Source organism: Dasypus novemcinctus, chromosome 8 (genome assembly GCF_030445035.2).
Source record: "Dasypus novemcinctus isolate mDasNov1 chromosome 8, mDasNov1.1.hap2, whole genome shotgun sequence".
NCBI classification, from domain to species: Eukaryota; Metazoa; Chordata; class Mammalia; order Cingulata; family Dasypodidae; genus Dasypus; species Dasypus novemcinctus.
Genome location: NC_080680.1, coordinates 120,154,739 through 120,171,929, shown reverse-complemented (window position 1 = coordinate 120,171,929; position 17,191 = coordinate 120,154,739). Strand labels below are relative to the sequence as shown.

Sequence of the window (17,191 nt, the reverse complement as noted above, 5' to 3'; positions counted from 1 at the left end):
ACTTACAGATACCAGGCCATAAAGCATAAGTTACTTCCCTCACCAAAGTCTTTTCATGTGTTGGAGCAAGATGGGCACCGACATCTGCAAGGGTTCAGGCTTCCTGTGTTCCCCCCTTCCAGGGTCTTGCTTCTCTTTCCTCTGTGAGCTCCCTTCCCGGGGCTTCAGCTTAAGGTTTCAGCATCAAACTCCAACATCAAAATTCCAACATTAAGAACCCTCAACTCTGTCCTTTGCCATGCCTTTTATCTACTGGCACAGGAAGTTTACATAATTACTTAATCAAGTAAACCTATGAATCCAATATAATCTAATATGCCCAGAGGAAAAGATCAGTTTACAAAAATAATCCAGTATTTCTTTTTGGAATTCATCAATAATATCAAACTGCTACAGTCACTGTCTCCACATCAATGATACATTTTCTTCCATTGCTAGAGTCACAGTAAAAAAATATGGAAGGCTTCGTGAATTTGCATGTCATCCTTGCACAGGGGCCACGCTAATCTTCTCTGTATCATTCCAATATTAGTATATGTGCTGCCGAAGCAAGCACACATTTTTTATTTTGAATGTTTCAAGCTTTCAGTAAAATGATAGTATAAAGATTTCCCAAATAACACGACTCTGTTTTCTTCATCTTTCTCTTTCTTTTTCCATACTATTTTGGGGGCGACCCCTTATGAGTAAGGAAGGCATAACATACCTATATCCGTAAATATTTTCATGTATATTTTCGAACCATGAAGATTTTACACAGTCACAGTGCAGGAATCAAAATTAGAAAATTACCTTTGATATAATACAGCCCTTATATAAATCTCACCAATTGTCCCACTCATGTCCTTTTAGCAAAATTTTAAAAATAATTCTGGTTTAGGATCAAATCAAGAGTCATATGTTGCATTTATCTAGTCTTTAGTCTCCTTTAATTGCAATAGTTAACTCAGCCTTTTTTTGTTTTTGTATTAGTTTCCTATGGCTGCTCTAACAAATTATCACAAATCGAGGGGCTTAAAACAGCACAGAGTTATTCTCCTTCGGTTTCGGAAGTCTGAAGACCAGACTCAGGCTCAGGTGTCTGCAGTGCTGGCTCCTTCTGGAGGCTCTGAGGGGAGAATCCATTCCCTTGCCTTTTTCACCTTGCAACAAATATAATTATTATTAGAAAAGTTGTGAGCTTACAAAACAATCATGCATAACATACAGGGCTCCCATACATCACCTCACTGCCAACACCTTGCATTGTTGTGGGATGTTACAAATGATGAAAGAACATCAAAATATTACTGCTAACAATAGTCTGTAGCTTATATTTGGGGCAATTTTTCCTATTGTTTAACGCCATGTATTAGTACTGTACATTTGTTATCGTTCAAGAGATACAGTATGCTTTTGAAAATCACTGTAAACCCTTTTGAGAAGAAGGTGGAAGGAAAAGAAGGAAGAAAGGCAGGGTAAAATTGAGGGTAAAATTGATAGAAGTTTAGTAGGCAAAGAAGAGAAGGGAAACCATTAGTCTGGATTTCTGGTTTGGCAGATTACTCAAGCTGTAGACGCCCTTCTTGATAGGTGTGAGGAAAAAGGAAATCTGCTGTTAGCTGGACCTATTTTTTTCAGTGTTTATTTAGAGAGAAAGGTTGATGCCGCCAGTGGGAGAGTCATGAAGAAAAATGCATTCTGCATTAAGTTCTGCCCCAGGTATTGATTGTGAATTCTTCTCAAAGAATAACAAAGCTGAATTACGGTGGATCTTTTTTTTCTGCAAGTGGATAGACCCCACCACTTCCTTCATACCTCATTGTACAAAAAGAAATTGGGCATTATAAAATGTTGCAGTCACTGTGGAAATCAGTTTGGCCGAAAGTTGAAAGTAGAATTACCATATGATCCGCCAATCTCACATCTAGGCATATACCCAAGAGAACTGAAAGCAGGGACTCCAAGCAGGGATTTGTACACCAGTGTTTATAGCAGCATTATTCACAATTGCCAAAAAGTGTATGTAACCCAAGAGTCCATCCTCAAATGAATGGAGAAGCAAAATGTGGTAAAGATACGAATGGGGTATTATTCAGCTATATTCTGATACATGCTATAACATGGACAATTCTTGAAGACATGTTTAGTGCAATAAGCCAGGCACAAGAAGACAAATATTGTACAATCTCTTATGTGAAATACCTCAAATAAGCAAATTTCATAGGCACAAATAGTAGACTAGAAGTTATCAGGGGCTTGGGGGAGAGAAGGGAAGAGGAATTTATTGCTTTATGGGTGCAGAGTTTCTGTTTGAGGTGGTGAAAAAGTTGAAGTAATGGACGTTGGTGACAGTAGCACAATATTGTGAATATAATAATACCACTGAATGACACACTGGAAATGGTTAGAATGGGAAATTTTGAGTTGCATATATGTAACTGCAATAAAAAGTTTCAAAAAATAAGGACATAAAAATAGTAATTGGCTTTCTTGGTGTGACATAGAAATTGGAATTCAAAAAGAAAAGCAAGTGAGGGGGGTGAAGGCGCCAGGCTGCTGGGCACTGGTGGGATGGGACTGCCGGGGTGGGGGTCATACCAAGAGATGGTCTTTGCCACCGGTCTGGATGTCGTTTGCCGGCTTCCAGAAGGCGGACCTGGACGAGGACGCTGAGAACAAGTTCAAGGACAAGGAAAACGGAGGTGACGGCCAGGCCGGCCGACTAAGGTGGACTTGCCTGCGGCCAGGAGCCGCGACCCCAGCTCAGCAGCTCTCACCACCCCCGCTGGCGGTGAAGGCGCCAGCAGGCAGCGCTGTCTCCAAGGTGCGTCTCTTTTAAAACTAAAGAGACTGAAAAGGCAGTTCAACGTCTGGATCTCCAGGAAGGGCACAGGTCTCCCATTGAAATCTATTTACAAAGACTTCAAGAGCCCCTCTGCCAACAGCAGGGCTAGGTTATTGCAGTGGCAGGAAAAGGCACTTGCCGGGAGGGGTGGGGTCCATGGTTCAGCCTTGACTGCAAGGAATAGGGCGTAGCCAGCAGGAACTGCACTTCTGCCGTGGGTGTGGAAGTAGCTGGGGCAAAGACCAAAACAATACATGCCACCACTGCCCTTTGAGTAGCATCTGTTTCGCCCAGTTATGCCTTCTTGCTTCCTTTTTCCTATTTATAAAGAAGAAAATTACCTATCAGTTTTCCTTCCTTGAAAATTGAGACGATAGAGAGGAAATTTTGTTTCAACAGGAGTGTTTCATGCTGTCTAAAAACTATTTCAGTGATGTGTATACCAGTATGAATATCGTATACTTCACATTCAAGGTTAACTGTGCAATTTTTAACCCCTATGGGCTGGTTTTTGTTTTGTTTGGGACTCATATTAAGAAGTGTGGTCAGAATTTGAGGCCAGTTTCCTAACTTATTGCTAGCCAAGCAGTGATCGTTATGAAAAAAAAAAAAAAAAAAAAAAAAAATATATATATATATATATGCTTGAGAGACTGGCAGCTATTAACATTGCAAAACTGGACCGTACTTTCCCTATTTAAGAAAATGGGTTTCTGGAACACTTGGTGGCAAACAGCCCTACCAAGTTCTGGCTTTGTTTCTGCTGGCCTCCAGGTGATCTGTGTTGTGTGTTTTTAAGTACCCTTTCTTCTGCTTAGCGTCCAATAATCATGGTTTCTCAATTTCTTTGTGGTTATCCAAGGTCCAGAGCAAAGAGTCTTGCTCTATACAAATGTATCTGTGAAATATCAGAGCCTGTTTGGCATGAGCATAAAACTTTTGTCCTGATATAACCGCCCTATTTGGGGAAAGGACTCCAAATCAGAAAAGATATAGAAACTCTGATGTAGTTCAAACTCTGGGCAGCCTCTGAAAGAAATGCTGCTTTCTTTAGAAATATAGAAGCTGCGTTAGACATTATGAGGGTACAATTAGTATTTAATATGCCCTAGAAATGTCTTCAGGGTAATAGGGATCTCAAAAGGTTTGGTTCAGATGCAAACAAATACACAATTCCATATTTTATCTCAGTGTTTTCCAAAAAAGAAAATGCCATGCAGCAGAAAGTGCCGACTTTCTTGGACAAACCAAATCAGTTTTCAAGAAAATGACCGATGTTTATAAAAAGCGAAACAGCAGCTCCAAAACAAATCACTCAAATGCAAATGACCAGGAGGGAAGGCAGTCTGTGCTTAGTATTTACATTGGACACCAGTTCATAATCATTGACTTATGTGAAAACTGGTGCAGAAATTCTATCAACTCTTTGATATTTCTGATAACTTGTTTTGTAAAAATGATAAACTTCAGGAATGTCCACGTTGAGATAAAAATGAAAAAGAAAAGCACCTTTTTCTCTCTCCAGGTCCCACATGAAGCAACAGGCCTGTTCCTTCCTTTCATCTCCACAGCACACATCGGATGTTCTCCTTGGTCCACACCCTGCAGATGATTCTTCATGGGGTTTTCCAACCTGCCTTAACGTTACCATAGTGATGCTGCAGCAGCAACAGAAACATTTTCCCTTAGAATTAGCAAAGGTTTAGAAGCTGAGCCGAGCTGAGCCTGACAGCCAAAAAATGGGGGCACCATGGAGAGGGAAATCCACCTATGAGCAGGGGTAGAGCCACCTGAAAGCAGGAAGGCCGTCCCTCAGGTTTCCAGTGTCCAGTGTTTTAGCCTCGACGTGGAAAACACTTTATAATCGTGGTCACACCGCAAGGCACCCACACAGATAAAACAAGAGGCCCCATTGATTCTCTTTTCTCCATCCTCCTGCATGCTCTTGTCTAGTTCAGAATTATTCTTTTAAAAATACCAAACACATCTCAGGCAAAGCCATTTCCTGTGGGCCCTAGTGTGGGTGAAATTATTGGTTCTTCAGATAAATTTCAAACAGGTTGGTTTTGAAGTCATCCTCCCTCTCTCAACCCTGCTCCTGCTCTTAATCTAGAATGTTCATTGGAATGGGGAGCTAAAATTTCATCCTGGTATCAAATTTTGAACTATTTCTTGTTTAAAGAAATACCTGTGCCCTCAGTGAAGTACTCTTGTTTATTTGGTTGCTCTATCCTAGCAGAGCCAAATGAGGAAACCAACAGATGGTTTAGTTTGTGTCAATTGTGTCTAAATATTTACATAGTGACAACTGAAGTCATGCCTCATGGTCCCTGATCCCATCAGCCAAACACCTCCAAAAACATGCAAATTAGGGAATGAGGTTGCCCATGGAGAGTCAAACTCTAAAACAAATGTCATTCCATCATTAAGGGAGCGGGAACAAAACCGCAAATAATCCATTTGTACAGCAGATGATGAGGAAGCCTTGAGGAGACCAAAAGAAAATAAATCATGTGTCTTTATAGCTCCTACTGTGGCATCCTTCTGTCCCCAGGGAATTAGCCTTGCACATCCCTTTCTCCGTCTTTCTGCCATCCTTCAAGGACCCTGGCCCCACCTGCCAGCATCCTTACAGATGGGAGACTGGAATACCATCAGGCATGGCTTGTCCTAGTCTTCAGAAAAGAAAATCAATAAGAAGGACATCTTTTTCTTGCCACTATTGCAAATAATTTATATCATTAATCACGCCAACTTCCTATAAACATCAGGCTCCTTATATGAGTGAGTCCTGAGGCTGCATTTGTCACTAGGCATAGACAGAAACATTTCTTTTTATAAGTATAGGAATTGTTTAACCCTTCCTTTTTATCAAAACATGTTCAGACTGTGTGCTGATATGATGGTTCCTGCTTGTCCAGATACCCTGGGCTTCCTTCTATCTCCACAGTGAGGGCACCTGCAATTGCTGTGCTCCCTAGAGGAGAGAGGGCATTGGAAATGGTGTTATGGTCCTCTCTGCCCTTTCACCATCACCTAATCTTTTGATTATTCCCATTTCACAAAAGAGAAAAAACCAAAAGCAAAGACCATTCTGGATAAATCCAAAAGTAGACATTCTAATCTGTTTTATTACAATTAACTGGTTGATAAGCCAGAACATTCCGATCCTACAAATAGACCCCTCCACTCCCTCTTTTTCTCTTTTGACAGAGAATATAGACAGACAAGGGCATCCTCTCTCACCTGGTTATCATCTTCTACCCAATCTCACTGGCTTTAGCCGTTGGCCTATTTTAGTTTCCTAGGCTGCTTAAAGCAAATACCATGAAATAGGTTGGGTTTAAACAGTGGAAATTTATTTACCTAAGTTTTGAGGCTGTGAAAATGTCCAAATCAAGGCATCATCAAGGCAATGCTTTTTTATAAAAATGTTAAGTACTGGAACGTTTCACTTGGATGGTGGTGGGGGACTGTAAAAAAATCATTATACTGAAACCACACAAAGCAAACTCAATATTAATGTGGAACATGACTGTTCCATGACATTTAAAATTTTTTGTCAAAATAAAAACTCCCTTACTGCTGGTTACAAATGTATAGGGAAATGAAAAAAAAAAGGTAAAACTAATATTTATTCACTACACTGTAATTTAAAACATTAGAAAGACTGATAAGAGTGTTTTACTTTGTAAAAAAACTTATCAAGAGTAGTTTGAAAAGAGCTTGCCTTCTTCTTTCTTTGTATAATTTACAATGTGTAATTCACCTCCTAATAAAAGAGTTAATCTATCTTTAACTCTTTACTGGGCATTTTATGATCCTACTTACTTTATTGCATAAGGTCTCATAGGGCTGCCTTCCCCAAAAAAAGGCCTGCCTCACCAGCATTAATCATTAGTTATTTAATCATAACCACCTGCTTTACCTAATCCTCATAATCTTGTGCAGATTTCACAATTTCCTAGCAGCATCTTTTTCTGTGCTAGCATCTTCACCAGGTAGTTTAACGTTCATCAATCAGGCCACCTTCTGAAATGATGAAACCAGCCCTTACTTGCAATAAAGTACTCTTCTTCAGTCTTCCTGTAATTATCATTTTCTTTTAATGTGGCAACCAATTTCAACACTTAGCCTGAATGCTACCCAGATTGGGATTCTGTTGTTTTTGCAGCCTTCAATTCAAAGGAGAAAGAAATGCTCTATTTTGACCGTAAGTGGCTTTCTGTTCCTAGTGCAACTGAAAAAGATGCAAATGTGATTTATTAGTCAGCCAAAGGGGTGCTGATGCAAAATACCAGAAATTGGTTGGTTTTTATAAAGGTTATTTATTTGGGGTAGGGACTTACAGATTCCAGGTCATAAAGCAAAGTCTATTTGGAGCAAGATGGCTGCCGATGTCTGTGAGGATTCAGGCTTCCTGGGTTCCTACTTTCCTGGGGCTTGCTTTTCTCTGGGTTCAAGGTTCCTTTTCTCCTGGGGCTGGCTCCTCTCTCCTGTGTGAGCTTACTTCCTGGGGCTCCAGCTGAAGTCTTCAGCATCAAACTCCAACATTAAAACTCCAACATCAGAAGCCCCCCAACTCTGTTCTTTGCCATGCCTTTTATCTGAGTTCTTACTCACCAAGGGGTGGGGACTCAATGCCTGAATCATAACTCAATCATGCCCAGGTTACAGATCATATTACAAACATAACCCAATATCTATTTTTGGAATTTATAACTATATCAAACTACTACATGTGACTTCACCTTTTTTGTATTCATAGGATTTTCAGTGTGGTTCATACTGTAGCTGCATGCAGCCCTACTTCTTGCCTTCTCTTCACTCTGCTGCTGCCATTTTCAAATCTTAATCACACCAATTTTACTTCCAGCATTATGACTTCTCATTCTTTGTTGTTGTTGCAATTTCATTTCTGTTGGTCAAGTCGCTCTCTTGATTATCCACTTTTATAGAGTGTCTCGTGGTTTATCACTGGGAGATGTAGAGGTGTGCTCTGAATAACAGATCCATAGTGACCAATCATGGAAAGGTTTTGAAAGAGGTGATGTGGTCACAGCTCAAGATGCACCTCTCTTATTCTTGTGGTGACTTGGGGACTAATGAGCTGGAAGCCGAGTTGGTACTTGACACAAATACAGCCAACCTACAGAGGTAACTGAATCTGAACCGTTGTTGGGGGGAGCTGGTGTTACTTAAAGTGCAGCAACTGACATGTGTGCACATCAGGGCTGCACAATGCTAGGACTGTCTGTTGTCAGCGGCATGGGAATCTGTGTTTCTTTTTGTTGCGTCATCTTGCTGCATCAACTCTCCATGTGTGTGGTGCCATTCTTGGGCAGGCTGCACTTTCTTTCGCGCTGGGTGGCTATCCTTACGGAGCACACTCCTTGCGTGTGGGGCCCCCCTGCACGGGGACACCCCTGCATGGCAGGGGGCCCCTTGCGCGCATCAACACTGCATGTGGGCCAGTTTCACATGGGTTATGGAGGTCTGGGGTTTGAACCGCGGACCTCCCATGTGGTAGATGGATGCTGTAACCACTGGGCCAAGTCCAATTCCCAGGACTGTCTGTATATAAGACCTCGAAAGCTTTGCCACCCAAAACTCCCACAGGGGAACTTTGAATGAATGACTTAACTAAGAAGAGGGACGACAGAGGAGTTATGCTGTAAGAAGTCTGTGAAATAAAAGTGATCGAATACTGTTTGTTGTTGCTTGAAAAAAAAAAGTTGAGAGCAAAGAAAAAGAGAAAATAATCTATGTAAACCAGAATTAAATGTCTAGATTATACCAACCCAAAGAGAGAGAGAGTGGAAGGAGGAAAAGGAAGTCCTAGCAAAGGATGGGCAACCATGCTAAACTTCCTGTCTTGTTAACAGGAAAATTAGTAACGTTAAAACAACGTTAAAAACAAGTAAAATATATGCTTTCTTGGGCTACAATTAGATACAACAAAAGCACCCAGAAAGGAAAGCAAAGGAATGATGAACTTGTGATTTGGGATGATGGTTCTTGGCTGGTGGGAGGCAATGGGTGGGATGGTGAGACTACATAACCAGTGTAAATTATCCGAGGTCCCAGTTTTTGTTTCTGGAAGGTCAATATCTGGCTCAGTAACTTCCACGAGCAAGAGGCTCTCCAGGAATCACGCCTGGACTCACCACTGACTTCCTCAGAAGTTGAAGCCAGAAGAGACTCGATTCAGTTTCTCTTCCATGAGTGCAGGGATGTCTTTCAACAGTGGTCAGGCCTTCTCCTTAAAGAGCTAGTTTTGTGCTTGCTACTCATTTTCCACTTTAAACTTCACCATATTTATTTCTATGTTAATAGTTGATAAAGGAAAGATTTGATTTAGAAAAATAGAGTAAATGGGAGACAGAAGTAGAGATTACAACTGGAGACAATTTATGTGAGTCCTAACTGGACAGCAGGTTGGATATAAACTTTTTATATATAAAAATGGTTGCTAGGCATATATTCCTGTAACCTGCTTATCCTATTTAGCAGTACATAGTAAGCATCTTTCAATGTTAAAAAATACAGCTTTATATCACAATTTTAATGACTACGTAGCATTCTGTGTTATGGGCATATTATAATTCATTTAGATTGATTCTGAAATTTTAAAATTATAATAATGCTATTATAAATATTTTCATACAGTTATGTTTAAACAGTTATTTGATTTTATTTTCCTTAGAATTCATTACTAGACCTGGAATTGCTTGATCATTGGGTATGACTTATATTTTAAGCTTTTAGTACAAATTGATTAGCACTTATTTTAAAAGGACAGTTTTCACCAAAGAAAAAAAAACACCACAAGACAAGATGCTCAGTACTTCAGATAGTGTAGCATTTAGCAGCTTGAAGCCACACATCTCTTTAACCGTTATTTTAAATGTTAAGGTCACGTTCCAAACAAGCTGATCTAATTAAGCTTCATTGCTACTCAGTTGTAAGTGACCACACACCTAATTACTAGATTAATAAAAGCAAGTACAAGTAAGAAAGAGAACCCGTGTGGTTTAATTGAAATTGAAATTTGAAATGTCAATGCAGTGTCAAAATGTGCTCCAGGTCTTGGACATACTCAAGTAAAAAATCCTTATCTTATACTTTTGAAATCCCCATTGTCCTGGCATTCAAATACTTTTAAAGCCTTATTCAATTACAAACTGCAAATGAACCCAGCTTCCAGGCTGACGCATAAATTGTAATGTGAAGTTTTAATTCCGTAAGTAAGGCCTAATGACTTATTCCAATATGAACGGTAAATGTTACCAACCAGAGCTATGCTTGGGAGAAAGAATAGGGATGTCAAGAAACCCCAGAACTTCCTCCCACCTGCTCCAAAATAAGACCACCTGTTTCTTGAGAGAGAAGGTGAGTGACTTGTCTCTCAAAGCAGTATACTTACAATTAAGTAATAAATAAGCAATTTTCCAACTGAGTAATGTACAGAAACCAAAATTCTCATGGACCACTTAGTGCTTAATTTATTTTTATTATAATGTTACTTTCAAAGGCATAAGCATAAACTTGATATCCTTGGTTTCATAGCTACACAAACCAAAACATCTTTACAAATGACATATAAACAAAGGGACAAGTCGAGTAAAATTCAAGTTAACAATATTTATTTAGCATGGCACTTAATGTTTTTTGCTGAAATTAAGACTTGCTTGCAATGTGAATATGGCATGATCTAGATTGATCAGAAGTTCAATGATCCATTTCCTCACTCTCAGCTGTTCTTGGGGAAGGATTGCTGATCACCACCTATGTGGGTTCTCTTGGGACTCTTGTAAACTCCAAGGGTGAGGGAAAGTGGACCTGGAAACATAACTTGGTGCTGTTGCCCCAAATCTGTACTAGGAGTTGAACTGAATGAGCACAGGTACCCTAGGGTGGGATAACAGTTACTGTGTCTTGTAATTTTTTAAAAATGAAAATATGATCATACTACTCATATTGTCATGGTGTTTCATGTTGGCATTTATACATTTAAATAACATTTTGTTGTGAAGCTGTACCATTATTTATCCAGTCCTTCTTGATAGGTGCTATTAATATTAAAATGATACATCAAATCCTTCTTATTTGATTCCAGGTCCACCAAGTAAACTTCTGATTATCTGTAATTGCGGCTTCATACAGAGACCAACTAAGGGTGACTAATTAATGGCCACAGGATGCAAATATCTGGTTCTGTGAAAAAATTAACAAGCGGGCACTTTGGTTAAAACACTGCTTATGATTGGATAATGGGTGTTTTCTTTAGAAATCAGTCACTTTTGGGAATCCTAAAGTTACAGTCAGGTTTGTGTGTTTGTAACAGAGTATGAAATAAGATTTTACCTACATAATACTACCCGGGGATGTATCTTAGAATTAGCCAGCCAGCCTTCCCCAGGGAAAGCCCCCTTCTTGCTTTCCAAGTTTCAACACTACCTTTATTGTCAAAGTTCATGAGTTGGTGCAATAAGAGCTGGAGACAGTTTCTAAGGGATCTTAATCAAAGGGAGTAGGACTTGAAATGGACTTTGAAGGAAAGCTATGATTTAGAACATGGCCCAGATGGGGCATGGTGATTAATAAACAAGATGGTCATGTCATACAAGCAAATACAGTAAGTCAGGTGGTTGGCAGGGACTGAAAATACATGTGGCAGGAAAAGTGGGGTCAGGAGTTGACAATGTCATCATTCTCTTCAACCCGAAAATGAGATCAGAAAAAGGATTAAAAGGGTATATATATTGTAAAAGAAGCAAGAGAACCATTGTTATTTGCAGATGATAGGATTGTTCCCTTACCAAAAATAAATAAATAAAGAGAATCAATGAAAAAACTATCAGAAATAACAAGAGAGTTTTGCAAGGTGATGAGAATGTCAAATGTGAATATGTAATATATAAATATAATATATATTAATAAATATATATTAATTATCAATATATTAACAATTATATTAATATATAAATAATGGTACAGCTTCACAACAAAGTGTTATTTAAATGTATAAATGCCAACATGAAACACCATGACAATATGAGTAGTATGATCATATTTTCATTTTTAAAAAATTACAAGACACAGTAACTGTTATCCCACCCTAGGGCACCCTTGGAGTTTACAAGAGTCCCAAGAGAACCCACATAGGTGGTGATCAGCAATCCTTCCCCAAGAACAGCTGAGAGTGAGGAAATGGATCATTGAACTTCTGATCAATCTAGATCATGCCATATTCACATTGCAAGCAAGTCTTAATTTCAGCAAAAAGCATTAAGTGCCATGCTAAATAAATATTGTTAACTTGAATTTTACTCGACTTGTCCCTTTGTTTATATTTCATTTGTAAAGATGTTTTGGTTTGTGTAGCTATGGAAACAAGGATATCAAGTTTATGCTTATGCCTTTGAAAGTAACATTATAATAAAAATAAATTATATATATATATATATATAGCTTTCCTGTGGAGCTTTTATACCAATTGGAAAATGGTAATTTTTGAAAGCCTCATTCTCAAAAGCAACAAAATCTAAGGATAAGTATATATAACCTAAATAAATAACACAAAAGACTTGGTAGAAGAAAACCATGAAGTTTTATTGAAATAAAAGAAGATTGAGGAGATGGAGAGCTCTGACCTGTTCCTGGTTGAGAAGACTAAATATTATAATGTTTCCACTTCTTCCTATATAATTTTATATAGTTAATTCACTCGATCAGAATTTCAATGGAATTTTGTATGTAGTTACAAATTGTTTTGATTCCCTGCTTTTGCCACAGCAGCCAATCTAAGCAAGGCTGATAATTAAGTTGTCCTAGGCACAAGTGGAGCAGAACTTCTACTAGTTCCAATAGAACTAACTTTTTAATTTTCTTTTAGGGTTGGAGGAGATAAAGTTTAATAATTAATGATAAATACTCGTTAAGAGAGACTCTGCTATAGTAGTGTGGGTTCTGGATCCAATTAAACAAAGTATAAAGAAATGGGCCTGATTCTTTTCTCTTTTTCAGTCTGCTTCAAAACAGGAATGTATGAGAGATCACTAAGGCAAAGGTGAAATTTCAAGTCAGTAGAAGAAATAACTGGTTACTCAATTAAAGATGTTAGCCAATTGCTTATACACTGGAAACAAGCAGACTATCATCTACACCATGCCCCAAAATAATTACAGATGGATCAAAGGCACAGAAATACTGAAGCACCACAAAAAAAGGAGAATATTTGTATTGTCTTGGAAAGAAAGCCTTTCCTTACATGGTATGAAACCCATAAATCCTAAAGGAAAACACTGACTCCTTTGGTATGATAAAAATTAAAACTTCCCTATAGGAAAGAAACAACAATAAAATCAACAAACAAAATCCTCACCAATAGAAAATAAAGATGCTGGACAACGCTGGGAGAAAATATTGGACAATTCTTAAGATACTAAATGTTAATATATACTATATATAAAGAGCTCCTATAAATAAATTAGTGTTCCTCAAACATGCCCAGTTAAGGAGGATAATCACGAAAGTAAGAACTTCCATTGCTAGATCAATCACCTGCATATTCATATTCACTAGTTCTGGAACAGGGGCTGGGAGATCGGCATGTGTCTGTTTAATATGTGATGCCGTGCCAGATGAAAGACATCTTGTCAAAAACTAAGGATAAATAACGGACTACCACAGAATTACTGTTAGCACACAACTCAACCCAGAGTTAGTGGAATATTTCAGTACATGGAGATTTAAACCACTCTTAAGTGCTCTGCAGGGAGCATTGAAAAACCAGTAAAAAAAAAAATCTTAATTTTGTCCTTGAGGGGCACATTAAGCCCACCCGAAGAGTGCTGTTCAGATTTCGAAGAGTTAAGTTGAAGATAGGACTGATGGGTAAATACTCCAGCAGTATTCTGCAATCAAAGCTTTCCAAGGGTTACTGTGGGTGAAGGCGTGAGGCCTGCTGCCACCTTTTGGCCGAATTGTGTATTTAACGAAGGACTGGATTTCAGAAAACTGGGTCTTGTGGTTAAGACAAGCACTCACTGGGTAATTTGGAAAAAAAAATCACTTGAAATCTCTGAATGTGGTTTACCCTTTAAAAAAAGAATTATTAAAATATTACTTAAATTGTAACATTGCTGAGGCGATGAGTTAGAACTTTTAAAGAAAAGTGATAAAACCATTAAGAATTCTTTTAGCACCTCTAATGCTGTTTTCCCAATTTTTGAGTGAGGGCAAAACTCATTTCTCTTGGGTTACTCCTTTTTCCTCTTCATTTAGATGGTGAAGAGGTGGTGGCTTGTCAGAAATGAGGAATGTGGTCAATAAGAGAATCGTGTCTTCCCGCTCCACCCCAGTCTAGTCCATTTCCTAATTTTCTAGAGTGGTTACCCTTTTGGACCAGTCCAGTCTACTGTGAAGGTGTCAGGTGACTGACTGGGGCTTTCAGAAAAGACAGATCTCACCAGTAGCTGAAGAATATGGTTACCTGGTAAGGACTGAAAGGTTCTAGAAAGGTCTGTTCTTCTCTCACTATCTCTAAGATCCTGAAGTGTGGTTGAAGATAGAAGTGACCTGAGTTGATCTGGCTCCATTTGCTTGTGATTTTCTGCATTCTGCCCAAAGGGTTGGTTCCATTCTCAAGCTGGTAACAAAAGGGATGCAGCAATTTCAGGCATATGAAAATTTAGAGGACAAAAGACTGCTTTAGACCTAATATTTTGAGAAACTCACTGATTAGTCTGCCCATTGCTGAGGCTATGGCTATGGCTTGGGGAGTGGGATTTAAGACAATCCTTGGAGATGCATGTGAAGTCAGCTTCTCCCCAAACTTACGGAATCAAGGGTGTTAAACATATATGAATAAAACCCTGCTTCTATTAAAAGGTGAGGGGGTTGGAATGGATGCAGGGCTGGCAATCAACTATGTCCACTGGACACTTACTTCATATCAGATTGATTTCTCACAACACACAAATGATGATATGCAGATGAAAATCCACCTGAGTGTCAGGGAATTGATAAGGAGTAATGGAGATTATGGCAAACGAGAAACATGTCCCATTAATACAAGAGGAAGCCTTTATTCACCTCTAGGCAATTTTGAGAGGCAAGCATTGCTAGATCTTCAAAATTTTCAAAAGAAGTTGATCATCTGGATTTTAATGTAAAATATCCTTATTTTAAATGTTGGCAACTAAGTCAGTACTGTCTTTTTTTTTTTTTTTTTAACACACAGAGTGGCCAGCACTGTTCACACAAAGCATACCTGTTTGCCAAATACAGCTGGGGATCTCTAGTTTACAAACTCTGGGCTAAAAGAACTCTTGTGATCAAATTCTGCCATTTGGTGATTTTGTGGCTGCAAGGCTCACCCAGAGTAGAGGAACCAAGGCAGCGGAGAGAATGCCATTGTCTCTTGATGCTGTTTAAGCAGGGAGGCTCTCATCAGGGGTTCTGAGGCCTCTGCTTCAGGGACTGAAATGTGGTTATCTATTTGGAGCCAGCTACTTCTTTCCAGGTCAGGCCTGGTGTTCTAGTACCAAACACCACACAACACTTGTTTTCCCACTGTCCACCTTCTTTCTTCATACACAAACCCACACCCAGCAGGTACAGGGACTAGTCGTCACAACACTAGAAATCCAGTGGGGCTTTGGTTTGATCTTTTTTCAGTTATGCCTAAATTCCACTGGGCCCCCTCTGATGTAACTAGGCAGTCTATCACAGTTCTGCGAGGCATTACAGCTCTTCCTGACAGGGCTAGATTGATTATCTTTCTTATCATTAAAACACCAAGCATTTAGTTTAACTGAATGGAAAATAGCCGTTTACCATTAACTATAATCAATGCTAATTAGCTTTCAAAAGTAGACTAGTGTTGAGATCGAAGTACCTGTTGATCTGAGTTTTTTTTATCGTTTCCCTGGTCAATTTCTTGTTTCAAAGAAGCACAAGCAGAAGAGGAGTATTAATCCTGTTTGCGCATTAGACTCACAAGTCAGGGGAGAATTTTTAAAAAGCGTGAAAGTCCAGGCCCTTCTCCAGAGGGACGAAAGCTCCCCAGGTGATTAGAATCTGGTGAGTGCTGCTCCTGGTTGGAAAAATCTAACGCCCTGAGACCCATTGAGCACGAAGGGGCTCGAGTAACGTTTCCTGGAGGCGTCGGAGGCTTGGCCTTGCCCCGAGATTGCTGCAACCACCAGCCAATCGGTAGTCTGAGCGAGTCTCTAGAACCAAGAATAGGCAAAAGAATCAGGCATTCATCTCGGCCAGAAAACCCAAGAAGGCGTGACCAATGGCCAACTGGCCAGCAAAAGTCAGGGGCGCTCAGGGATTCCGGGAGCCGGATCCGGCAAAATTCTTACCACGGAGAGTGCCCCACCACAAGCGTGGCTAGAGAGGCCACGTTCACAGGCCGCCCGGCGCCCTCAAGACACGTCACTTCCGCCCGGCCTGTCTCGCGATCCATCCGGCGACGTTGAAGCGACTACCTCTTTCCGTTCCCTTCTTCCACCCCCTGGCCCCGCCTCCCGGAAGCTTCCTGCTGTCTTCGCCCGCGGGTCGGGGCTGAGAGGTGGGAGGGCGGCGCGGGCTTTGGTGAATAACTGCCGCGAGTTCGGCTCCGGGACGACGCGAGTTTGAAGAACCAGGTTAGATCACGGCCGAGGGCGCGACGAGACTGTGCGGACCTTCGGGAATTGCCATCCTTTTTCGCTCGGGGCCCCCTCCCCCTGCCTGCGATTGGCCGCGCCGGGGGCGGGGGTCCCTGGCCCCACGCAAGTCGGATTACCGCACTTGTTTCTTGCTCCCCAGTGACCTTTCTCTCGAGGCGAGGGCCGCCCCAGGCTACTGCTACAGATAACCCCTTTCCTAGAACTTGGATTGGAAGCAGAGTAGTCTGTAGTCAGGGTGATAGCAGGGCTGCTTCTTAAAGTAAGATGCTTTAGCATCCATTCCGCACGCTTTGAGTTCCCAAACCCTGGGAGGTAGGTCGGGCAAACGAAATGACACTCGCCTCCATTGTACAGATAAGGAAATGGAAGCTCTTGGAGAACTCAGTCTTTCAACCCAAGTAAACGGTAGAACTGGGATTCGCACTCAGATCTGGCTTCCCTAGGGTTACATGGAATCGTGAGGGAGAGCATTTGGAGATAGAGGAGAAAACAGCAAACATAAAAGAGGAGACCTGCTGTTCCTGAGTTTATCTTTGTCAGGCATTATGCTAAGTTCTTTTTATAATTATTCATTCTTTGTAATAAAAATATGAAGCGTATGCTGTTGTTTTCCCTCGTTTAGGAAACTGAGGCTCAGAGGTGATTGACTTAGCAGGCATCTCTCAGATCTCTTTTGACT

General features: G+C 40.2%; 2 protein-coding genes and 1 non-coding gene across 8 annotated transcripts in view; 1 reads left to right on the top strand and 2 right to left on the bottom strand.

The window, feature by feature from the left end:
- PGAP4 (post-GPI attachment to proteins GalNAc transferase 4) overlaps positions 1-16,288 on the bottom strand; it is a 38,704-nt gene extending 22,416 nt beyond the window's left edge. The window contains exons 1-3 of one of the 4 annotated variants that reach the window (XM_004471281.5): positions 16,204-16,276; positions 15,732-16,065; positions 14,325-14,480 (exon numbers count right to left, since the gene is read on the bottom strand). The gene's annotated coding sequence lies outside the window, so the exon portion shown is untranslated. Of the gene's footprint in view, positions 1-10,320; positions 11,045-14,324; positions 14,481-15,731 lie in introns of those variants that run through there. The other 3 variants (XR_001119432.4, XM_004471279.5, XM_023592523.3) reach the window with 3 other exon arrangements.
- On the bottom strand, positions 450-556 carry LOC111767304 (U6 spliceosomal RNA). Its single transcript, XR_002799156.1, has one exon. It is a non-coding gene; the product is annotated as a U6 spliceosomal RNA (small nuclear RNA).
- A 54-nt stretch (positions 16,289-16,342) lies between the features above and the next one.
- RNF20 (ring finger protein 20) overlaps positions 16,343-17,191 on the top strand; it is a 42,431-nt gene continuing 41,582 nt past the window's right edge. The window contains exon 1 of one of the 3 annotated variants that reach the window (XM_004471277.5): positions 16,343-16,488. The gene's annotated coding sequence lies outside the window, so the exon portion shown is untranslated. The remainder of the gene's footprint in view (positions 16,489-17,191) is intronic. The other 2 variants (XM_071217089.1, XM_071217090.1) reach the window with 2 other exon arrangements.